Below are 26,134 nucleotides of genomic sequence, written 5' to 3'. Positions count from 1 at the left end.
ACCCTTCTCCAAAGAAGACATCCAGATGGCCAACCAACACGTGAAAAAATGCTCAACATCATTCATCATCAGGGAAATACAAATCAAAACCACAATGAGATACCACCTCACACCTGTCAGAATGGCTAACATTAACAACTCAGGCAACAACAGATGTTGGTGAGGATGCAGAGAAAGAGGGTCTCTTTTGCATTGCTGGTAGGAAGGCAAACTGGTGCAGCCCCTCTGGAAAACAGTATGGAGGTTCCTCAAAAAACTAAAAATAGAACTACCCTGTGACCCAGCAATTGCACTACGGAGTATTTATCCAAGGGATACAGGTGTGCTGTTTTGAAGGGGCACATGCACCCCCATGTTTATAGCAGCACTATCAACAATGGCCGAAGTATGGGAAGAGCCCAAATGTCCATCAATGGATGAATGGATAAAGAAGATGTGGTATATATACACAATGGAGTACTACTTGGCAATCAAAAAGAATGAAATCTTGCCATTTGCAACTACGTGGATGGAACTGGAGGGTATTTTGCTAAGTGAAATTAGTCAGTCAGAGACAGATAAAAATCGTATGACTTCACTCATACGAGGACTTTAAGAGACAAAACAGATGAACGTAAGGGAAGGAAAACAAAAATAATATAAAAACAGGGAGGGGGACAAAACAGAAGAGACTCATAAATATGGAGAACAAACTGAGGGTTACTAGAGGGGTTGTGGGAGGGGGGATGGGCTAAGTGGGTAAGGGGCACTAAGGAACCTACTCCTGAAATCAGTGTTGTACTAAATTTTAAAAAATAATAATAAAATAAAAATACTGAGAACAAAAAAATGTTACTTCAGTTGGTAAATATCTAAATGGTTCCTTTCATATCTGCAAAAATCACATCAGATATTCATTGATGCCACACAAGATGGCATATGTTAGCAGATAAAATATTCAAGTCAACTCCCAAGTGGTATTTTTCATTTCCTTATTAAATATACATAGGTACAATCTGGAGTCACAATTTTCATAGCTTTCCAATAAAACCTGAGGAACGATGCTCATATTTCCAATTATTAGGTCAATTAAAAATGTTTATATACAACGAAAGTTAAGGTTAGGATAAAGATCAAGAGCCATTAAGTAGAAGAAAATAATGCAAACAGAAAACAAAATATAGTCTACGAGAACTGTTGAATGGGAAATACAATTTCAAATAAACTAAGATAAGACAAACAAAATTTAACAAAAGGCCATTGTTGAAGACAAACGTGAGTGAACAGGATTGAAACCAACCCGGATATCGAACGAGTACCACTTTTCTACTACCAAGATTCTTTTAAAAAGGTCTCTGTTAATTGAGGTCCTCACAGATAATTTCAAAGCAAAGACTTAATATACAACATCATCAACCTCATGCAACGGATGAGTCAACATAGTTTTATTCCCCCCTTGAAGCAAAGTCATTCCGCTAAGAGCTATGGGGATACGGTCATAAATACAACTGTTCCAACCAGGAATATATGCATATAGAAATCTCACATCTCTCACCAACAGCCATGGGGCAGAGATGAGGAAAGACTTCTGGGCACATACTGGAAAGTAATCTCACATTTTCTTTCATGGATGATAATGTTAATAGCTATAATGTTCTAATATAAGAAATAATACCTGGCGCGCCTGGGTGGCTCAGTCGGTTAAGTATCTGACTTCAGCTCAGGTCATGATCTCACAGTTTGTGAGCTTGAGCCCCATGTTGGGCTCTGTGCTGACAGCTCAGAGCCTGGAGCCTGCTTCCGATTCTGTGTCTCCCTCTCTCTCTGCCCCTCCTCCACTCGCTCTCTCTCTCTCTCTCTCTCACAAAAATAAATAAATATTTTTAAAATGTTTTTAAAAAGAAATAATACCTATTGGCTTAAGAAACTCAAATTCAATTTGTTCTTTATTTGGAAGCAAAATAATATATCTGTTAAAGGTCCTAGACAGCATAGTCTTTTTCTAGCTTTAGTTGGTTTTGAAACTTGGGGTCTAAGAAAGTGTTTAAGTAAAATGCAGTCTTTGGCATGACTTTTCTTTCAATTTCAAAATCTATAGACTCCAAGGTTTTAGACAAAATGGCCTTTTCATGGGGCTAAGAAATTGGTAGGTTTGAACTGAGCTTGAGCTGGAGGTGCTCAGAGAGGACTGATAAATATATCTACGAGTGGAGGGCTCCCAGCCCAGCAGGTGTAGCCCCTTCTCCCGCCCCCGCCATGGGATGTGATGGCACTATATTCAAAACACTCAGGATCTATTAAAATATGTCATTTTCCTTCCCTAAGGGTCTCAGAGATATAATACAAAGAACAAATATATCACTAAGTTCAGCTAATCAGCCTGTTTCAAACCAAGATGGTCATTTGTAGAAAAATACACAATAATTTCTGTATAATGACTCTCTTGTTTAAGATTACCATAGCAATTTCCCCAGTGGTTCATTGTTAAATGCATATACCTATACCAGTGGTTGAAGAGAAAAATGTAGTAGTGTGAATATGAGATTTCTTACCTTCCCTCCGACCTCCTTAACTTAGGTAGTAGCATCAGTGATGCTGAAGATTTATTATTTCTGAAGAGGGAAAATAAAGCCAGGAAATAAAAATATCCATGTTCATTTAAGCTACTTAAAGCCTTAGCCTGGTTTCTTTAGCTCTGGCTCTTGCTGTCTTTCTCCACTGCTTCTTCCTCCAAGGCAGCCCCTCCCACCCTGCCTCCCCCAGGCCAGCTGGATGGCATCCACGGGAGCTAAGTGCATCTTACCCTATTGAACCAAGCAAGCATGACATGGAATCATAATGCCTTCCACCGACACATCTGGGCAGACAGTGGCCAAGGACCCAGCCAGGTGGCCTGCACATGGCACTAGGATGGGAAGGGCAAGGCAAAGGGACAAACTGGTGACAGAGAGAAGGTCAAGAGAATCACTAGAAACTTTGTGAATTGGAAGTGAAAGATCAATGAATAGAAAGAAAAATGGAGCTGACCAAAGGGAAGACTCAAGATCCGGCAGTTACCTTTCTTTGTTTGAATACAGGTCGGTGTGCGTATGCTGTGCGTGTGCAGGTGTGCACAACGTCTTGCATTTTTAGGACTGACCTGTTCTAAATAAGTAACTTTCCCAAATAATTCAAGTTCTACCTCTTTTATCAGCAAATTTTGGGGGGTCAACCTTTTTAAAAAGTATTACATGTTGTTACCTTTTTGAACAAAGCACGTGTAAATAACTAACTCATTTTCTTGAGGAGGTGGGGCAATCATTATTAATACAACGGGATCCCTGCCTCTACCATGAATAGAACTGTGTAGCCATTGAACCACAACCCAATGTGACCCCCACACCAGGAGCCAGGCCTCCTGTGCCTCTTCTGTCTCCCCGGTCTTCCTTCCACTTGGCTCTGCTCTTATGTGGGCCTGACCACTGCAAATCTACTCTGTAGTTACACACCTGAACCTACATCCCTGGTTCTGAAGGCGATTCTTTGCCTGATATAGAAGAAAAAGCAAGGTGATTTTGACAGATTTTCTCACCGTTGCTTAGCTTCTTCTCTCCCCTCTGGGATCACCGCTATGTTCCGGAGTCTTAGAACTAATGAAATTCTCGGCGCTCCAGATAAGTCCGTCTGTACGTGAAGGTAGTTCTACTTCATGAAACCACAAATGATTTGGTTTTAGCTTAAGAGAATGAAGGTAGACTTTTGCCTAAAAATATTTTTCCAGCGGCCTAAAAAAATCCATCCTCAGGGATACTCATTTGGGTTAACACGTTATCTCGCATGAGGTTATGAGCTCAGAGTACTGTCCACCATCGCGGAACAAAGTTCTGAAGGAGAATCAAAAAGGACAACTGAATCTGAGTGGAAGGGCCAACAATATTCTAGAACAGAGCAGACTGAGAGGGAGAATCTGAATGGAAGCCTTTAGGAGGTCAGGACAAGCACTGAGTATCTGAGAGAAAGCTCCGCAGAGGGTGACAGGCAACAAAGAGCAGTGGGGTTACCTCTCCCCAGCTCCAGGCACCCATATGGGGGATACTCCTGGTCAGACAAAGCAGACACTGAGAAGGGGTGTCACAGGAAGCCAGACCACACCTCACATAGAGGCTCTGACACATGCACATAGGGACTCTGTTGTGACAAACAGGTAAGTGTCAAAAATGGGTGAAAATGCCCCTGATGGGGGTGCCTGGGTGGCTCAGTCGGTGAAGCGTCCGACTTCAGTTTAGGTCAGGATCTCCTGGGTCGGGAGTTTGAACCCTGCGTGGGGCTCTGTGCTGACAGCTCACAGCCTGGAGCCTGCTTCAGGTTCTGTATCTCCCTGTCTCTCTGCCCCTCCTCTGCTCTCTCTCTCTCTCTCTCTCAAAAATAAAATGTTAAAAAAATTTTTTTAAACATACCCCTGATGGACTGGAGGCAGATGCAATAAGAACTTGATAGCTGAAAACATCACTAACAGTTCTCTTTAGAAGGAATTATTGCTTAATTTAGACCACAGTTTATTATTAAGAAATCCCATTCACTCACAATATATAAAGTCATATTCCTGGCCTTGTAAACAGCTAGGTAAATGTTGGGAGAGTGCTGACAGCAAGAACCTACCTTCAGTATTTTGATTAGTTCCGCCTGGCTTGTGCAAAATTGCACACGTTAAATAGAGCAGTGCCTTCACAGTGACTTAGCAATTATTCTGCCATTATATTGGTCCCCCAAACCCTCAGGTTTCACCAAATAAATATTTTAAAGAGATCATCATTAGATCTTAACAATTTTATCCCCAATAAATGCCGTGAACACACTCCTCTGAATATACCTCTAAAAACATTGCATGGCTAGAAATCATAAGCAATATAATTGTTCTGAGTAGAAATCTTCCCCAAAAGATCACACTAATCCAAGTAGGCATAAAACAAAATCATTTCAGACTGAAAATTGGGGATTTGTATGTTTAAAAATAAGCTCAGGTATGGGAATAAGCCTGTTAGAGGCAGAATAGAGTTAAAATCTGATAGATATACAAGTAGAATAAAAATAGCATTAGGTGTAGGAGTGAAAGCCTGTCCTCATAAAATTATACACATAGTTTCTTATCATCTCATAGTCTCTCAATGAAGAGATCGTAATGCAATGAAGAGATCACAATGAAGAACACAAACTATCTGAGTGTTTCAGTTATCAAAAGCTGTGTAACACATCTCCACCCAAAACTTAACGGCTTAAAACAATAAATGAGGACTGAACTTGATTCTGTGGGTGACCTGTGTTTCTTCTGTGCCCTCCTTCTGTCTCCCTCCATAGCTTCTTCAGGATGCCTCTCTCTCCAGAAAGATAGCCTGAGCTTCCTCACAGCATGGCAGCTGGGTCCCTGAAGAATATAAGCAGGAATTTTTAGGGGCACCTCGGTGGCTCAGTCTGTTGAGCATCTGATTCCTGGTTTTGGTTCAAGTCATGATCCCAGGATCATGGGATTGATCCCTGCTTGGGATTCTCTCTCTCTCTCTCTCTCTCTCTCCCCCTCTGCCCCTCTCCCCTGCTCATGTTCTCTCTCTCCCTCTCTCTCTCTAAAATAAATAAATAAATAAATAAATAAATAAATAAATAAATAAATAAATAAATAAGCAGCAGCAGAAATTTTTAGACCTTAAAGGGCTGGGTATAGAACTACACAGCATCACTTCTGCCGTAATATGGAAATCCCAGATTAGAATGCAGCCTAATGAACTCATTTTTTTAAAGACTTTATACAACTTCTTTTTCATATACAAGAAAGCATACTAACAGGAGGCACGAATCCACAATACCACCAAAAACTGAGGACAAGCAATGAGCTTACCTCAGAATCAAGGAAGGGTTGTAAACTGTCGATGGAAGGAGATGAAAAAAGTGCCATTAATGGCTGATACACATTCTACCTCCTGAATCAAAATGATGAACAGGGAAACAAGGGATATCAATTCTTAGTGTCAACCCCTACTATGGAGACAAGAAAGGTGCACTAACCTAGAAAGAAGAAGTACCAAACAAAAGAGAGAGAGAGGTCAATCTAGTGAAGCAGCGTATGAACACAACACAGAGACCTTTCTTTCATTTTCTACTATCTTTCCCTGTGTCAGATTTTGTGCGGTGCACCAAGCACAGGATATGTGGACACAGATTATGGAGTCGTCGGATGAATACGTTTTATTCTGGACAGCACTCAAGAACAGGGGCAACCAGGGTGGCTCAGTTGGTTAAGCACCATCTTCAGCTCAGGTCATGATCTCGTGGTTTGTGAGTTCGAGTCCCACATCAGGCTCTCTCTGACAGCGCACAGCCTGCTTCAGATCCTCTGTCTCCCTCTCTCTGCCCCTCCTCCCCACTCTCTAACTCTCTCTCAAAAATAAGTAAACATTAAAAAAAAAAAATATATATATATATATATATATATATATAGGCAGGAACAGGGAGGGGAGGCCAGCTACGGTAGGCTGAAGACTCGCCCTGATTGTGTAGTCACCAGAAATCATCCTCTGACAGCGTTCCAATGTGAAATGAGGCTGATAGCCTGGTTTTGGAGCAAGGCACATGAATTGAGACTGAGGACTTGACACGGAGTGGAAGGGAATGATACTAATAAGGCAAAGGCCATAGGATCTCGGGTGCCTTTGGAAGCAGATGGATTGAGGTGAGAGTCAATGATTATCACCATCCTAACAACAACAGAAGTGAACACTAAGTGTTGTCTGTGTAGCCCCATTGCACCCATGAGGAAATAGAGGCACAGAGAGATCAAATAATTAGATTATGGTTATTCAATGTGAAAGTGTAAGAGACAGAGCCAGAGTTGGAGCAGATAGTCCAGAATCTTTCTTGAGCACCCCACGACCTTGTGTCTATATAAATGGCTTTAACCCGTGGCACATGCCTCAGCCACACTGACTTACTGATGCTGAATTCCACTGACAGCAGGCATTGTCAGGCTTCTGGTACTTTGGATGCTGTTCTAGAATGTTCTAAGTGGCCAGTCTCACCCATCGTGCAGGGCAGCTGCACTTTCCTCTCACTTCTGCCGCCTTCTGAGCTTTAAACACTGGTTTCCTCCTTCCTCACTACAGCTCTGTTTACGGCAATGACCAAACTATTATGCAACTACTTAGGAGAAAGGGATTTTTGATGCTTTATGATGAAATATTTGGGATTTTTGAATAGTAAAGGAAATCTAAGTAACAACCACCCATGAATGTACCACTCGCAAGTATAGCTGAACCCTCCTGAGTACATCTCCCTGATCCCACTTGCTACCCTCCTCCACCTTTCCCTAAGCCAATCACTATCCTGAACTTAATATTTACCTTTATTATGCATATCCTTATATTTTAGCTACATACACATTTATAAAATAATCAGGCAGTTTCATAGGTTAGTAACTCGGTATAACTGGTAATGCTATAAATATACATTTGCACTTAGCTTTTTTTGTTGTTGTTCAACATTTGGTTTGCACATCAATCCATGATGATTCAGGTACTTCTGTCTCATTCATTTTCTTTTTTTGGGAGGGGGGACAGAGGCAAGGGTTCACTCTGAATTGGATAGATTCAGTGTGAGATAATGCAAGCTTTATTGATAACAGCCCAATAGTCCTTGACCCTTACACTCATGTACGAACCACCTCTCCAGAGTGAGCCACAGCCGTTTTCACCTACATCCTGTTTTCAGTGTATTGGCATTCTCCACCTGTTACTGCCTCCAAGCCAACTTTCTTCTTTTATATCTGATGCAAGGAACTCCAGATATTGTATGAGTACAAGTAAATAATTCACCTGTTGATGAATATTTAGATATTTCTGTTACTGCAAGCCATGGGAACGACCAGCCTACTTCTCTTCTACTGATGGATATTTCCATTGTTTCCGGGATTTCACTCTTCCAAACAGTGTGGAAAGGACTTTATTTTTCACGACTGGTTGGGCTTGTGTGAGTTCTCTGGCTGCATGTGTAAGTCTCAGATACTGCCAAATATGCACTAGGGGCATGTAGGACTCCCCACTGCTTCACTTACTTGCCAGTCCTTTGTATTCTGGAACTTTACATTTATTTTCAAAATGATGAAATTGTATTTCATGGTCACTTTAATTTTCATTTCTTTAAAAACCGAGTTTGAGCAACTTTTCACCCATTTGTTAGTCAATTGCATTTCCTGGTGCATGACTAACCTGTGTGGAAACTTTAGCCAACTTTTTGATGGAGCTATCTGATTTTTGCTTGCTTACTGATTTGAAAGAATCCTTTATATTTTCTGGACAATTATCCATGAGGTTGTGTATTTTGTAAAGACCTTCTGTCAGTGTTGGGGGGCTTTTTTTTCAGTATTGATGGACAGAATTTTTTGTTTATATATGGTAAATCTTATCACTGTCTTTATCTTTGTGTGTGTGTGTGTGTCTTGTTTAAAAAAGACCTTCCAACGTCAAGTCCATAAAATTATTCTATTTTTTTCTTAAAGTTTAAAGTTTTGTTTTTCACATTTAGATCCTAATGTACCTAAAATTGGTTTTTGCCTATGATGTGTGATGTGGTTTCATTTTTTTCCCTTAAAAATGCCTCAGCATCATTCATCGATGGTCTGTTTTTTCGCTGCTGATTTAGAGTGCCACCTATGACCAATAGATCAAGCTTGATCACTGTATTATTTTAACTTCTCTCTCTCCTTACCAATTAACACTTATATATTAACTACGTACTGGACACTGTTCTAAACACCAAACTATTAATTCACTGAGTCTTCATTAAAGTGAGGAAACTGATCATCAGAGAAATAAACTGAGTTGTATGACATAGCTACCAAGTGACAGAAACAGGATTCAAACCCAGTCTGTGGTTTTGAGTTAGGAGTCCACACTGTAAACCATTCGGATATTTATGATATTATACTATAAAGTATTATACTATCTTTCCTCAATTGTCAAGTTATCTGCTCCTTATTCCTTTCTTCTGATTCCAGTTTCCTTCTTCAAATTATGTTCTCTAGTAATGCCTTAGCATGAGTCTCCCCATCTCTCTCTTATTCTTTTCCCTCTTCCTCATGTTTCTTAGACTGAAAACATCTTCACTGTCTTGATTTCATTCTCATCTTTTTTAAGATTTTTATTTTTAAGTAGTCTCTATACCCAACATGGGGCTTGAACTTATAACCCTGAGATCAAGAGTCACTTGCTCTACCAACCAAGCCAGCCAGGCGCCCCTCCATACTCATCTTTTAATGAAAGTTTAGCTGGTGCAAAATTCTAACTGTGACTGTTACTTTATCTTAATGCTTGTAACAATATTCCACTATCTACAGGTTTCTTTTATTACTACCTTTAAGTCATCCATCAGTTTCTTTCTTTTGCTTTTAAAATATTTCTCTTTATCTTTGAGGCTATACGTTTTTACTAGATTTGACCATGTGTGGATTTAGTGTTTTTATCTTGAGATTCATTATGGTTCCTGAATATGGAAATCTGTATTGTTCAGAAATTTACCAAAAAATCACACATTAAAACCTGCTTCTTCTAATTCTTTCCAATCTCTCTAGAACTTCTACTAGATATATTTTAAACATTTTATTCAGATTATCATATCTCCACATACTCTAGGGAAATGTGCTTTCAGAAGGGTCTGGAAGTTTCTTATAAAACTAAAAGGACATTTGTCCTATGACCCAACACTTCTACTCATACATTTTTACCCCAAAGAAATGAACATTTATATCCACGAAAAGACTTGTACAAGAATGTTCATGTTAGCTTTACTCATAATAGCTAATCTGGAAACAACTCAATGCCCATCAATAGGAAAGTAGATAAACAAATTTTGGTGTATTTATACAATGGAATGATGATGACATACACAATATAAATGAGCCTAAAAATATTATAAAAGCAATCCACATTAAAGAATACATACCAGGGGCGCCTGGGTGGCGCAGTCGGTTAAGCGTCCGACTTCAGCCAGGTCACCATCTCGCGGTCCGGGGAGTTCGAGCCCCGTGTCGGGCTCTGTGCTGCCGGCTCGGAGCCTGGAGCCTGTTTCCGATTCTGTGTCTCCCTCTCTCTCTGCCCCTCCCCCGTTCATGCTCTGTCTCTCTCTGTCCCAAAAATAAATAAATGTTGAAAAAAAATTAAAAACAAAAAGAATACATACCATATGATTCCATATATATGATATTTTAGAATAAGTAAAATTTATCTATGGGGTAAAAACAGAAGAGTGATTGCCTCTAGGACTGAGGTTCAAGGTGAGATATGATTGACTGGGAGAGCTATGAAATAAAGGAAATATTCTATATCTTGGTAGGAGTTTGAGTTACACAGATGTATGCATTTGTCAAAATATGTCAAATGATGCATTTAAAACTTATTAATTCCATTGAATGTACATTTTACTTCAAAAAGAAATTGTAACTATTTCCACTTACAATATAGTTATGCTATTTACAAGAATGGATATGATTAATGTATTTTTTTGCAATATAGTTAACAACTATAGTTAATAATATGTATGCTGGATTGTTTAGGTAGTCAGTACTGACAACCAGCAACTCGACTGAAAGCATTCAGAAATAAGATAAATTGACGGATAGGTAAACGAGACATGTTTTAAAGCAAATGTAACAAAATGTTTACAGCAGTTTAGATATTTAGATATTCATTGTAAAATCCTTTCAACTTTTCTCTATGTTTGAAAATTCTCACAATAAAATGTCGGAGAAAACTTGCTTTTTTAATGACATTTGTTCCCTTTTTGTTTTAATTCCACATTTTATGTCTCCAATTATTTTAAAATGTTTTCTTTCGTGGTTTCTATCTGAACTTCTAGCTGAAGTTCCTAAGGATCAAATTCAATTGTTTACTATGTCTGATGATTCTCACTCATGATGAATTGCTTCCTCGTGTGTTGTCATTATGTATTGTAAACTCACATTCAGATGGGCCTGGCTTGAGGATGTTTTCCGGGAGGCAGATTTTCCTTTTGTTTCGCCCTCATGTTCAGAGGTTGTTTCCAGCTTGGAATATTTTTTAATTTTCTAATGTCAATTTTCAGTACAGGATCTTAAAGATCAAGGAGGTAGTGTAAGCTCTTATGCAAATCTTAGTTATAATGGGCTAGTTTATTTCTTCCTATCTTGTATCCATGGTCAGGCCAAGAAGAGCTGTCATCTTCTTGTGTGGCTGCCCTTTATTTCCTTGCTCTACCCTTGAATTAAGATACGAGATATCCAAGAATTCTTAACTTTATGTTAGAGTTTCATCCAAACACCCTACCTCCTTTCAGTCCAGTGGTCATTCCCTATCTCCTAAAGGGTCTAAACCCAAAGCCTTTGTGTTACTCAGGGAGACAACATCCTACTGGAGCAAAGAATCTCATTTTTTTGTATGACCTTTATTGGGGGCCCCTATGCACTTGGCTTATACTTTTATTCCCTCATATCACCAGAAATTGAAGTCACTCAGTGTCTGCATTCTGTTCATTGTTAATGTGTGTTCTTGGATTGTGTCTGACTGACTTCATAGAGGGCTTACATAACACTTAATATAAGGCACGTAATCATCAAATACTTGGTAGTAACTTTGTTTGTAAAGTACAGATATATTTAGAAAATGTGAATTAAGTATTATTAATAATATCTAATTTTTAAATTCAGGACCTCACCTAATCCTCACAACTATTTGTTAGGTAACAGTAATCTAATTTAGAAACTTGAAAACTTGGGTTTCACTTGGGAGTGAAATAAATTTCCCAAAGGTGCACATCTAGCAAACAGTAGACTTGAGTCACAAGCAAAGAGTTCTTTGATTCCAGAGTCTATGCTATCACATAAGTTATTAAAAGGTACCAAAAATAGAGTAATTGAATTAATGAATAATGAAGATGTAAATTAATATGCAAGTGTTAAGATATCCACGAAAGACTCCTGGCAAAAATGATATTTTCAAACTCCCTGGTAACAACTAATTCCCATAAAATGTAAATTGTTCTTTTATGTTTTTTAAAAGGGTATAAAAGGTCATATGAACAAAATATTTTCAGCAAATATCACAGACTTAGGGAAATAAGTGTATTATATAAAAAGCCATACAAGACTAGGCTAGAATAAATAAAGCCTTGTAGCTAACAATCATGCTGAGGAAAACAATCTCAAATATGGGGAAAATTGTAGATATAAAAAATTAATTAAGATGTTATTTATAATGCTGTTTTTTTAAAGAACCTAAATATTCAACAATAGCATAATAGTTAAGGAAATTGTGATATGATCATTCATTGAGCTATTATGCTGCTAATAAATAAGGGATAATTTAAAAATAAAGGAATGTTGGAAAATTCTTATTGAATTAAAGAAGTGCAGCATAAAAATCCAGAGAAGGTTTTCAATCTGCATATGATGTATGTGTGGCAATATACTGAAAAAAAGTATACCCAAATACCAATAATAGTTTTGGAATTTATTAAGGAAGCTATGAATGGTATTTGTGGACTAAATTTCTCTATTCTTCAAATATTGGATGAAATTCTTTCACTTTCATTAAAGGAATATTTTATAAATATGCATATTTATTCATATATTTAGAGCTTGTCCTCAGCGACCTCAATTTCTATTATATTTAAGATAAGCCACAATGCATCAGAAGCCTCCTTTTCAACCTTAATATCAACTACTTGCCAACATGAATTCTCTGCTACAGAGAACCAAGGCTCCCTGATGTTTCCTAAATTCAATTCTGGCTTTTCCTCTTTCTCCTGGCTTAGGTTGTCCTCTACCCTAAGAGTTTTGCACAGCCTTGTCTTATCTTTGCCTATAAAAGTCTACATGCTGTTTAAGGTCCAACTGAAAAGTCACCATCATTATAAAGCCTTTCTTGATTCCCTTGCTTGGTTGTGATTGCCTTAGTTTTATTTGCTCTTAGCCTTGGCAGATCCATTTGTGCTGTAGTGATAGCAAGGCCCTACACGAATCTGGCCTTGAAGCAAATGGTATTCTTCAAAGTCACTGGGTTTTTTGTTTGGTCAGTTGGAGTTTTGTTTTGCAACCTCAGTGCAAATTTCTGCCTTTGTCATAATCTTTCCCAGTCAACAATTTGTATTTGGGATAGGTGTTTTTGCATAATTTTCTTCCCTCTTTTCACAATTTAATTTTTTGGTTGATCTCTGTTGCTGATAAATGGCCCACCCACTATTACTACAGTTTCATTTCAGAAGTCAGCAGAGGTCTGCACTTGTAACTCCCCGGATTCATGCCAGATATCCACCCTTTTCTCTCCTTGAAATGTGTCCACAATGGAGCACTGATTGAATTATCTTGTGAGGGCCTGATCATTTGTCTGCATCTCCCTCTAAACTTGGGATATGGAATCTTCTCATTCACTAAAGTATCCACAGCATGTATGCACAGGGAAAATATTTGTTAACTGGAAAAATGAAATTATGGCCACTATGAAATCAGAGCTGAGTTCAGATTAGTTGAGATTATTGATCATCTGCTTGGTCCAACTCTGGTAAGCAGGTTTGCAAGAGTGTGGGGCACAGGAACTGCTCATGCTGTGAAGTGATGCCATAGGCATGCCACTTACTTCGAAATCGTTTTTAGTTTTTAAAAAATCTGATATCTATTTCAATACATGTAATGTGTCCAAAATATAATTTCTAACCTTAAAGTTCATGTCTACGTACACTGTATGGTTTTTATAGACTGTACCTGCTTAAGCTAAACACAAAGCAAGAATAAGTTTATGTAGAAATGCAAACTTAACAGCAATATGCAAATCAAAACCACGATGAGACACCACCTCACACCTCTCAGAATGGCTAAAATCAACAATCTCCACCAGGATGTGAAGAAAAGGAAACCTTCCTGCATTATTGGTGGGAATGCAAACTGGTGTAGCCACGCTGGAAAACATTATGGAGGTTCCTCAAAAGTTAAAAATAGAACTATCCTATGATTCAGCAATTGCACCACGAGGTGTTTACCCAAAAGATACAAAAATACAGATTTAAAGGGACACATGCATCCCAATGTTTATAGCAGCACTATCCATAATAGCCAAACATAAAAAGAGCCCAAATGTCCACCAACTGATGAATGGATAAAGAAGATACACACACACACACACACACACACACACACACACACACACACACACTGGAGTATTACTCGGCAATCAAAAAGAATGATATCTTGCTATTTGCAACAACATGGGTAAAACGAGAGTGCATTATGCTAAGGGAAATTAGCCAGAGAAAAACAAATACCATATGATTTCACTCATTTGTGGAATTTAAGAAACAAAAAAGATGAACATATGGAAAAGGGGAAAAAGAGAGGGAAACAAACCATAAAAGACTCTTAACAATAGCAAAAAAACTAAGGGATGATGGGGGGAGGTGGGTGGTGATGGGCTAGAAGGGTGATGGATATTAAGGAGGACACTTGTTATGATGAGCATTGGGGGTTGTATGCAAGTGATGAATTACTGAATTCTACTCCTGAGATCAATATTTCACTGTATATTAACTAACTAGAATTTATGGGGTGCCTGGGTGGTTCAGTCAGTTAGGCGTCTCACTTTGGTTCAGGTCATGATCTCGTGGTTTGTGAGTTCGAGCCCCACATCCAGCTCTGTGCTGACAGCTCAGAGCCTAGGGCCTGCTTTGGATTCTGTGTCTCCCTCTCTGTCCCTCCCATGCTCATGCTCTGTCTCTCTCTGTCTCTCGATAATAAATAAACCTTAAAAAAATTTTTTTAACTAGAATTTAAATAAAAACTTGACAGGCACCAGGGTGGCTCAGTTAAACATTTGACTTTGGCTCAGGTCATGATCTCATGGTTCATGAGTTTGAGCCCCACATCGGGCTCTCTACTGTCAGCACAGAGCCTGCTTAGGGTCCTCGGTCTCCCTACCTCTGCCCCTCCCCCACTGGTTCTCTCTCTCTCTCTCTCTCCCTCTCTCTCAATAAATAAACTTTAAAAAAAACTTACTGTTTTGAGGAGATTTATTCAATATAAGTACAAGTTGTTCATCTTTTTCAAAAATTCTAGAGTAAATTACATTAAATATTTAGTACGTAAAAATTAACACATTTTAAATCTAGAAGAGACTTATATAATGCATAGTATAAACTCATTCTGCAGATACTAAAACTGAGTTCCAGAAAATTTAACAGATCTGCCCAATATTATTAAATTATTGACTCGTGTCACAGCTGAAACACACTTTTCCTGATTAAGTCCACTGCTCTTCTCTATATACCACACTCTCATTTTTAAAACATAATCATTTTAGAAGAATTTCTAAACATGTCAAAAACATTTAAACCAAAACTTTAGCCACAAATAGCATGCTATAGATTTCAGAGTACTACAAATTTTAAAAATAATTATTCAGGGGGCGCCTGGGTGGCTCAGTCGGTTGAGTGTCCGACTTTGGCTCAGGTCATGATCTTGCGATCAGTGAGTTTGAGCCCCACGTCGGGCTCTGTGCTGACAGCTCAGAGCCTGGAGCCTGCTTTCAGATTCTGTGTTTCCCTCTCTCTCTGTCCCTCCCCCGCTTGTGCTCTGTTCTCTTTGTCTCTCAAAAATGAATAAACTTTAAAATATTTAATAATTATTATTCAGGAACAAATCAGTTACATGAATCCAGAAACCACTAATGCAATATTACAAATCATAGATGGGTCTTTTTAGTTTTTTACTTAAAGTTTTACTTCAGTTTTTTACTCATTGAATTTTTCCTAAATCAAAGAAATCATTTTAATTCTTTTTAGTTAAATAATTTAAATGATGTTATTTACCATAACTATGAAATAGATATTGAGTAAAACTGACTAACCAGTTACATAAATTCCTCCCGATATAGAGGACTTTTCCAGTGCTAAAAAGTCATCGAAGCAAAATTCTGTACATGTACTTATTTCCTAATCGATTTCTTTAAAAAAAAAATTTTTTTAACAAATAAATAAATAAATATTTGAGAAGGAAAAAAAAAGAGAGAGAGAGAAAAAGAAAAAGAAAAGCTAAGTGCTCTCCATTCTGCCGTTCCTCTGGGGGAGGTGTTGCGTCACCTTGGGAGACCAATCGTCTTCTGTAATTCTTATGCAGGCAGTGGTAAGAGATGCCAGGAATAGAAAAGATGGGGGGAAACTTAATCCCTATAGTCCTCAGTCTAGACAGGGAGAAAGACACTCAGGTAATCCTTCTGAAACAGTGGTAAAATTCAAGATGGAGAGGATTATGGGAAAGCCCTGAGGGGTGATAGAAGTAACGGTACAGTGGGCAAAGCGACCGCTGTATCCCGACTTACCGCCTCCCCCTTCTCCTTTCTTCCTTTTTATTCCTTCTCATCTCTTATTATTGACCTCAAGGGCTATGTGTGAGTGTCTACCACATGGTCCTTACACGCAGGAGCCACTCAACGTGGGTCAAACTGGGTATAGAGCACTAGCAAATTCCAACTAAACTGGGTAATAAACTAAACTGGGATCACAAGCAAATTCCAACTCTTGGCAAAGCAGAGCCCTGAAAATGAGAGATCTCCTAAGACAGTAACTACAATAGCGACACTGAAATCTCTAAAAGACTAACGTAAAGTGTATTATGGTCTAGTGGTCTCAGATATCACATAGATCTTGTTTAAAGTACACAATTCAAAATAAAGTCTTTGGGCAAAGGTTTTTGATTACCTTCACTTCTTATTTTCATTTTTTTATTTTTGGCCTGTTCGCTGAAGGGCAAAGGATCCCACAGAGAGTCAAGAAGCCCGGGGAACCCGCCATCTAACGGTGGCCAGAGTAAAGCCCCTATTTCTGTAACAGAGCCACGCTGCGCGAGGGTAAGGGCTGTGTGTAAGTGTCATAGCGGGTCCCGGTCTCTCAACACAATCAGCCCATCAGCCTAATCCATATTCAGGATGCTCGAAATGGCAGTTTTTGGTTTCTCAGGAACCTAAGTGTCTGCAATGTACTTTGTGCAATGAAATAAAACGTATTTTTAATATTTGGCCGAGACTTACATCCTCAAGAGCCAAGATTCAGAGCAAATATTTCCACATTAATTGAAAATTTTATTGTCAAATATATTTCATGGTTTATTCATGCAGGGTAGTGCTTCTTGTCTTTTCCCATTCATTCCAGTGATTTCACGGGGAAGCCAGAGGCGAGTTTCAAAATTGGGGTGACATTTAAAATCAGGGTGACATTGTTTTTCTCACATGCAAAAATAATGATTTCTTCCTTTATGCTGAATATCTCCTCCACTGGGTGATTTTGCTGATAATAATATCTTTCCTTCCTAGCTCACAGGATAGTTATGAGGATCCGAAAGGAGATAACACATGTGAATCTGCTACATAAACTGTAGAGGGTTTTATAAATATTGTAGATCATTATCATCATTATTATTATTCATCCAAAGTAAGACTCAAGCGTCAAGAACTCAAGGGGATATGGAACCCAATTGAGGAAATTAATTCTGAAATGTACGCAGAGAGGAGAGGGAGAGAGAGAGAGAGAGAGAGAGAGAGAGAGAGAGAGAGAGGCAGCCTCTGATTAAGGCGTTGTTCTGGGATAAGATTGCCTGTGTTCAGTTCTGCCTTCACCGATCACCAGCTCCTTAATCTTACACAAGTTACTGAACGGATCTAAGACCCAATATTTTAAATTTGTAAAATAGGGATACCAAGAGTATTTTATCAGATTTCTATACGAGTAAATTAGATAATTTATACTAAGTATTTACTATATAGTGAATGTTCACTTGTTACCTATTATTATTTTTAAAAGTTTTTTTTAACATTTATTCGTTTTTGAGAGTGAGACAGACAGAGCATGAGTTGCGGGGAGGGGCAGAGAGAGTGGGAGACACAGAATCCGAAGCAGGCTCCAGGCTCCGAGCTGTCAGCACAGGGCCCGACGCGGGGCTCGAACTCACAAACTGTGTGATCATGACCTGAACTGAAGTCAGACACTTAACCGACAGAGCCACCCAGGTGCCCCTGCCTATTATTATTTTAAAGTTGGGCTACAACTTTTTCATGCACCCACCTATTCATTCTCTAAACAAATATTTATTACCAGGCTCTGTCTTAGGCACTGTATACAGCAGTGAAGACAAACAAGTTCTTTGCTCACAGACAATAAACAAAGAACCAACGTCACTTCAGGGAGTGCAAAGACGCTAATACAGGGCACTTGGATAGAACTGTAGGCATTCAGAGCTGGAAGCAGGTTCTTTAGACAGGTGTCAAAGAAGGCCGTCCCAGAGGATGGCATATGACCTAAGCCCTTGTCACCATTGAGGTGTAAAGTAACATGTGCCAGGTGTGGGAAGATCTGAGAGAAGAAGTCTGAAGTCTGAAGATCTGAGGGAAGAACTCTGAGGTTCTCTTCAGACGGAGGAAATAACATTTGCAACATGTCTGGGATACAGACTAGCTTGTTGTGTTCAGAAGGCAGGGGGTCCCCGCCAGCCTGTTTTGAGCCTGATGAATGAGAGAAGGAGGTGACGAAGAGAAGCTGGAGAAACCGAGAGCAGCCATATCACGTGGAGCACGCAGGACCGATTAAAAAGCTGAACTGGGTTCCAATAGCATCGTGACTTGGAGCCCCACGGCCCCTTGCATGTATTTTTTTTAATAACGTAACTAATATATGCACAAAGTTTTATTTTAAATAATTATACTAACAAGGCATTTAGGATACTTAGAGACTTTGAGGCTCTCAAGAGAAGGCTTGTCTCAAGGAAATACCAGAAACTAGCCATACAATCCATTTCTAAAACAGCGGTATCTGCTTAATTTGGCATTTTTTCTTAAAGCAACATCTCTCCCTTGTTCATCACTTTCAAGAAAAATGGCTGTTCCAAATCAAAACAAGATGAGAGATGTTCCAGAATTAGCCTGAACTTCCTTACTCCCAAGTTCACGGAGTTCTTATATTCTTTTCAATCAATTAAAGCTTCCAAATCTGTCATAGTCTCACGTTCATAGTGAAACTACTGGATAATGATTTTTTTTTAAGAAGTGCAACAGCTGTTTGAATGTAATTGCAAATAAAGCATCTCACTTTCAAGTATAGCACTCCACTGTATCTTCAGGGGGAAGGCAGGAAGAGAGTACAGGGGATTTTTTGGCTTTTCTACTCAAGTTTGCCTCTATCCAAGGAGCAAGTGAGTCACAAAGATGATTACAAGGAACCTGGCGGCCGATTACCAGAGCAATATTTATGGCAGTTCAAACTGGCTTCTTCATGTTTTATTTTGTGCTGCAAACGCTATTACCAGACTTAAACCTTTTTTACTAATGTTATTTAGTTTCCTTGGACATCAAAGAACACTTTAAAAACAGATTTTGAGGAGTCAGGTATAAATAAATCAGAGGCATGCAGATTAAATGTCTATGAGGGAAAAAAAATCCAGAAGAAATGTGCTTGAGGGAAAATTCCTTTGTGATCATCTTGCCACAGACCATTTAAAAAATGTTTATTTTTCAAAATTTGCCTATTATAGGATCTAAAATTAAAAGCTTCTTTAGATGCTCAGGTAACGGATTCCATTGTTCCCCTATATCATATACCGTTCTCACCGTTCTCAAGCCAACCCTGTCGTGGCGAAGTTCTTTTTGATATGGCTAGAATCCTTAGTGACGTGATAACACAGCCTTCCGGAATTTCTATGGCAGGTGTGATTAAGTCATTCAACAACACCAAAGCCATTCTCATGCAGTTAATCTCAATAGCAGCATCTCGAAGCATGTATGGTGTGAAAAGTTTAAGTTTCTTTTAATGAATCCTTTTCCTTAACAGAGTAAAGAGTGGATAGTGGTTCTCTGACATAAGAGGATTGAGGACTTCTTCACCAGTACTCTATTCGAGAGTGATATTTTTCAAATTCACATATCTAGGACCAAGTGTGGTAGGATCCCCTCCTTAAGGAAAGAAGGAAACAAACAAACAAACAAAAAAACCCCTCAAGGTAACCTGGCTATGCGCGTATGTGACAACATCCTTGATGACCTTGTAACATGAGACCACTTAATCAGACTGCATGTTCCTGAGTGTTCCCACATGTGGGAGACAGAGAAGTAGAAAATGTATTTTAAAAAACTATGCCACGTGGCGTTGGGGGCTCAGTTCTTCGGGTACGGATCCAACTGAGCGGTGCCGGCACGAATAAAGTTGCTTCCTGGAAAGAAAAGCCTCGGTGTCACGACTCTGTAGGAGAATCCTGCTATACAAGTAGCAGTGTATGTCCTCACAGGGGCAAGATTACTGGTGTGGAAATTTTGTCGTTTCAAACGTAAGTATAATCACTGACACAGAAAGTACATGGCGATGCTCAGTCATAGAGTGGTCGTCTAAAAGATCCTTACATTATTATTTTTGCTTGTCTTTTAAGTATCTTCATAATACAAACACAAAATAAGAAATGTCTTAGAGGAGTGCTGGGTCTTAGGAAGAGAACCAAGATCTCCAGGTCAACAAACATCACTCCAGAAACGACACGCTGGTCAACTGTAATTTAGTGAAACTCCACCTTATCTTAGGTGTATCTCTAGAATGTGAAGTTGTCAGTGCTGTATCCTCCTTAGTTATCACAGAGACTGTTAAGTCAATAGCAATAACTTTTTGTCTACATAAACTAATAAGTTAAGGAGGTAATTAATTTCTAACTGGAGTTAGGAATAAACCCACGGATGGTCTGTCCATCATTAACCCACCCCGCAATGCTACAATAGTCTAATCATCATTTCTGTCTTAGCACGGAATGTGAATGCACTCACTGAGTTTTCAAACTTAGGAATGTGTCCGTGATGTCCTTTTTTTTGGCCAGTAAAACAGAAGACGATGTTATTCTATTAGAAGATATTTTGACCAGGAGTGGATCTTGTCAGGAAATTCAGGTCGATGTGGTCCAATCTAATTCTCCACAATTTTCATCACTGAGATTGACTCTGAGGTCAACTAGAGTCAACTATGTTGACAGAATGAATAGGCTCATGTATTTGTAGAAACTTGCTTTTCAGCCAATTCTTCAAGGTAGGACAATGAATCCATTTAATAAATATTTGTTGAATGTCTATTATGCGCGAAGCAATATAAATAGATACTTGAGGGGTATGAATATGTATGAGAGAGCACATATCCACAAAAACTCACTAAGTGATCACGAGTGGTTAGAATTTTAAGCTAATACCTTCAGAACATCTTCCAGATGCCTCTTGGTAAATTTATGACCTTTAGAACAAGTAACTGTATAAACACTTGGTGAGTAGATCTTTCCAGAGGAAAATAATTAATTGTACCAAACGCAATCTCTAGAATGTTGTCTCTCCACAGGCATAGTCTGTGGAATGACCTTTTTGCTTTTTTTTTTCTTTTTGCTTAGTCCTGTAGCATAAACCTCATATTAAAGCAGTTCAAACAACAGCTAGCACTTTACTTCATTTTCAACAATTAACTCAATCACTTCATGCTATGGAATCATGTTTTTCCATAATGACACAGATACCGAAAAACTATGAATATTCTATGCTATGTTCTTACAGAGACTTCTTTATCCAGAAATATCTATTAACCAAGACTTATGCACCTGTACAGTACAATGGGAATTGATGTCTATAATTATGTCCGAAAGGCACCTAGAGATCTCAAAACATCTTCTGAAAAATGTCATCTAAAGCATAAAGCAATTAAAGTTAATCAATCAGCAAACATGTATTAGTTAGTCTCTGTGATTGGAGAGAGAGACAATACAAAACTGTGTTAAGCTGTGGTTTCTGTTCTCAGGAAGCTGAGAACCATAGAGAGACTTATAACTCACCCATCAAACCTTTAATAAAGACAAAGTGGAATATTACAGAGGGGAACTTTGGCTCCCATCCCAATGTCCTCATCTGGCCCACCTGCCTTCAAATGAAGAGAAGCAGCTACCGGCAAAACATGCGACCCATCCTGGGCTTCTTTCCCTAGCGGGAGGTGCCAGCACCCATGCTCTGAGCACCCATCTTTCACTTCCTGCTTCCAGGTAAGAAGCAGATTTCTCAGATCCAGTCATCCCAGATTCCAAAGAGAGGTTTCAAGCTTGAGCCACATTCTCTGGCACAGGTATTACCAAAGGGGACTGCGTTGGAACAGATGGAACGATGATCAGCTATTAATAAATCAGTATCTCACCAAGAATTGTTACGTATAAATCTCTTTGCTTGAAGCCATGAAGGAAAGAAGAATATGTAAGAAGTGTACCAAAATCATACTTTATAAACATGGCAGTGGGCCAGAAAGTAAAACTAAGTTTATATTTATTTGTGATACCATAAAGTTACTACACGCACTTAACTTTTTGCCTGCTTCACCGACATGTGACCAACATATAACATTGTGTAAATTTAAGACACACGACATGTTGATTTCGTACACGAATATATTGCAACGTCATCAGCACCATAGCCTTCGCCGACAGCCCCATCGTGTCACCCAACTACCGTTTCTTCTCATGGTGAGAATATTTAATATCTACTCTCCAGCAACGTTCAAGTATACAATACAGTATTGTTAACTATGTTCGCAATACTGTGCATTAGATTCCCAGGGCTTATTGATCTTCTAACTGGAAGTCTGCAGCCTTTGACCAACATCTCCCCTACATGCATTTAACTTTACCTTTAATGTTAGTTGGGAAATACGTGTGATTTCCACACATGGCTTTTGCAAACAAGATTTATATATGCCTTTATGTATGCACCTCCCTTGTGTATCTTAAGAGGAAGTGCTAGACAATGAAAGATTTCAGGACAAAACACGAATGAATTCCTATGTAACTAACCCTGCCTCCCTCGTTCTTTCTCTTTACTGTGGGACCTTGGGAGCCAAACGGTGTCATTTCAGTACTTATCTTACTGGCTGACAATTTAGCAGTGCTTAAAATGGCTTGTTGCATAGGGGCTCCTGGGTGGCTCAGTCGGTTAAGCGTCCGACTTCAGCTCAGGTCATGATCTCACGGTCCATGAGTTCGAGCCCCACGTCAGGCTGTGTGCTGACAGCTCAGAGCCTGGAGCCTGTTTCAGATTCTGGGTCTCCCTCTCTCTGACCCTCCCCTGTTCATGCTCTGTCTCTCTCTGTCTCAAAAATAAACATTAAAAAAAACTTTAAAAAATGGCTTGTTGCATAAATGAACGAGTTTCTTTTTTATTATTATCATCAAGTGAGTTAACACACAGTGTAGTCTTGGCTTCAGGAGTAGAGCCCAGTGGTTCATCTCTTACATATGACACCCAGTGCTCATCCCAAAGAGTGCTCTTCTCAGTGCCCATCACCCATTTAACCCACCCCAACCCCGCACCCCGTCAACCCTCAGTTTGTTCTCTGTATTTAAGAGTCTCTTGTGGTCTGCCTCCCTCTCTGCTTTTGTCTTACCAGGGTTTGGACAAAATTGGTTAAGGTGCTACCCACTGTTCAGGTAATCTAACATCTTTCAGGACTTAATCGTTGAACTAAAAATTAATTGCTGAGGTGTCTGGGCATGAATGCATCTGTGGTGTCTCTTTTCATCAACAAGTGAAAGATGATGTTCCCAGATGGCAAGATTTTTCTGACTTAGAGTAGCCCCAGTGGTATAAAAATGACCTTCCTGCACATGTCCTAATACTACCTCTCTCTCTCTCTCTCTCTCTCTCTCTCTCTGCACATGTGTGTGTGTATCACAGTTATCAAAGTTAAGATTTTTAGAGTTCATATTAGCTCATTGTCAGTCCATGTTCAAATCTTACCGGATGTTCTAATGATGTCCCTTATAGTTCTGACTTCCTTGTCAATGACCACATATTACATTTAGTTGTCCTGTCTCTAGTCTCCTTTAATCTGAAATAGTTACTCAGTCTTGCTTCATGTTTCTTGCCTTTTGAAGTGGAAGTGCAGTTATTTTGTTCCATGTCCTTAAATCTAAGGAATATGCATATCACCAAAATCAAACTAATTGAGTTTTAGCAATGCTTAAAATCAGCCTCTAATTCCACCTGCCATGCAAGCCCAAAGTCCACATCTGGTCTTTGATAAAAGATGGACAGTGGTTCTGTCTTGCCAACTTCTAAAATGTGAGCGTATTCCACAATCATTTTGACAAATTCGCTTCAGGGAAAATTTGGAGCATTGGCAATGGGCCCAAAATGAAGGGTCACATGCATGAGCACCCAGCCAAATGTTTTGCCAACAGCAACGATTTAATTGACAGGCCATATTCAAATACAAGTGCGTGGCTATTGATGATATTACTGATGACTGAGGAGGAGAAAATTGTATTTCTACCTCTTTTTCTTTATAGGTTTTTTTTTATTTTGACATAATTTTAAACTTAGAGATTTCTAGTATATGTATCTATCACCCTTTACCAACTCCATTCATCAGTTGTTTACATTTCACTCCATTTTGCTTTCTCATTCTGTCTCTCTTTCTGTGTGGTGTGTGTATGTGTGTATACGTGTGTGTGTGTGTGTGTGTGTGTGCATAGTATACACATGTATTGTATACACATATATGTTTGCATATTTTTTCAGAACCATTTGAATAAATTACAGACATCATGATGCTTTAAACTTAAATCTTCAGTGTTTATCTTAAGGAGAAGGATATTTTCTTATATAACCGTAACACAGTTATCAAAATCAAGATTTCTAGAATTGATATATCTAATGGGCAGTCCATGTTCAAATTTTATCAATTGTTCCAGTAATGTCTCTTATTGCCTTTTCCCTTGTCCATGACGAGACATTGCATTTAGTTGTCTTGTCCTTTAATCTGAAATACTTTCTCAGCCTTTCCTTGTGTTTCTTGCCCTTGATGTTTGTGAAGTATCCAGGCAGTTATTCTGTAAGCTATTCTCAAATTAGGTTTGCTGCTTTTCAGATGTAGTTTAGAAAGTGCTGGGGGACCCCAGTTGCCCGAATAAGTCTGTTCCATGAACATACTGGGGTATCTGAGATGCCCAATATTGGGATAATTGCTTTAAGTTGACACACTCTTTCCTGAACATTCCTAAGTCATTTATGTTATCTGAAGTCAATACTTCAGAACCCAGTATAGCACTCTATGATTAGTTTCAGAAAAGGCTACCTGGCTATAACAGAGAGGCAAACATGGCTTAAACTGAACTTACTGCTCGCTTATACAACGGGCCAATGAGAGCGTTCTAGACCCGGTTGGGTGCCTCAGCCATGTTAGGTGCCCAGCTTCTATCTCAGGTCCAGAACAGCTGCTCTAGGTCTTACTATTGCACAACCAGTGGGAAGGGCCAGAGATGTGCCCACACAGCCCTATTTAGAGACAGGCACTGGAGATATGACAACCTCACTTCCGCTTCTACCCCATTGTGCAGAACTTAGTCACATAGGACACACCAACCTGTAAGAGAGGCTAGGAAATGGGGTCTCCAGCAGGTGGCCATGTAACCTACAGTCCCATTACTAGAGACAGGGAGAAGAGACCTGATAGGCATCTGATAGTTGCCAGCCCAGAGCCTATCTACACATTAACACTTCCTGATTAGCAGACTGTCATATAAAGAGTACAGTATCCAAAGACAAAATAGTCGGAGAGGGGAATTTAGTGAAAAGCCCGACTTACATACAGTCTGCCTACGCAACGTATCTCCACATTGGAAACTGCAAAGTGAATAGCCGAGATGGGAAAGCTCTTGAAGATGCATTAGATGCCCGAGAAAAAGAGTTCAGCTGGTCATGCCTCGTGTGCCTGTCAATCTTATTTCTTACCAAGCACTTCCCTTGTATATCATACTCCGGTGAAAAAGAATCGCTTGTGGTTTTCTCTACCTGCCTGTGGCTTCGTGTTCTTTCCAACTTAGATCTCACTTGTACCTCTGTGTGGGACGTCCTTCTTGCTGCCACTATTATCCAATTGGCAAATATCAACTCATCTTTGAGTAGGCACTCAGGTCTCACCTCTGAGAAAGCAGTCTTGACTCACGGACAGTTTACCCTATAGCACTGACTGTACCAGTGTATTTACACAGTTCTCTCACACTACTGGACTCTGAGCTCCTTGAGGGAGAGGCCACCTTATTACTTTTGCACCCTTGTGCCCTGTGGTTCTGATG

The sequence above is a fragment of the Acinonyx jubatus genome, chromosome F2, assembly GCF_027475565.1.
Source record: "Acinonyx jubatus isolate Ajub_Pintada_27869175 chromosome F2, VMU_Ajub_asm_v1.0, whole genome shotgun sequence".
Lineage (NCBI taxonomy): Eukaryota > Metazoa > Chordata > Mammalia > Carnivora > Felidae > Acinonyx > Acinonyx jubatus.
The sequence above is the reverse complement of the archived record's forward strand: the minus strand, read 5'-3'. Positions refer to the sequence as shown.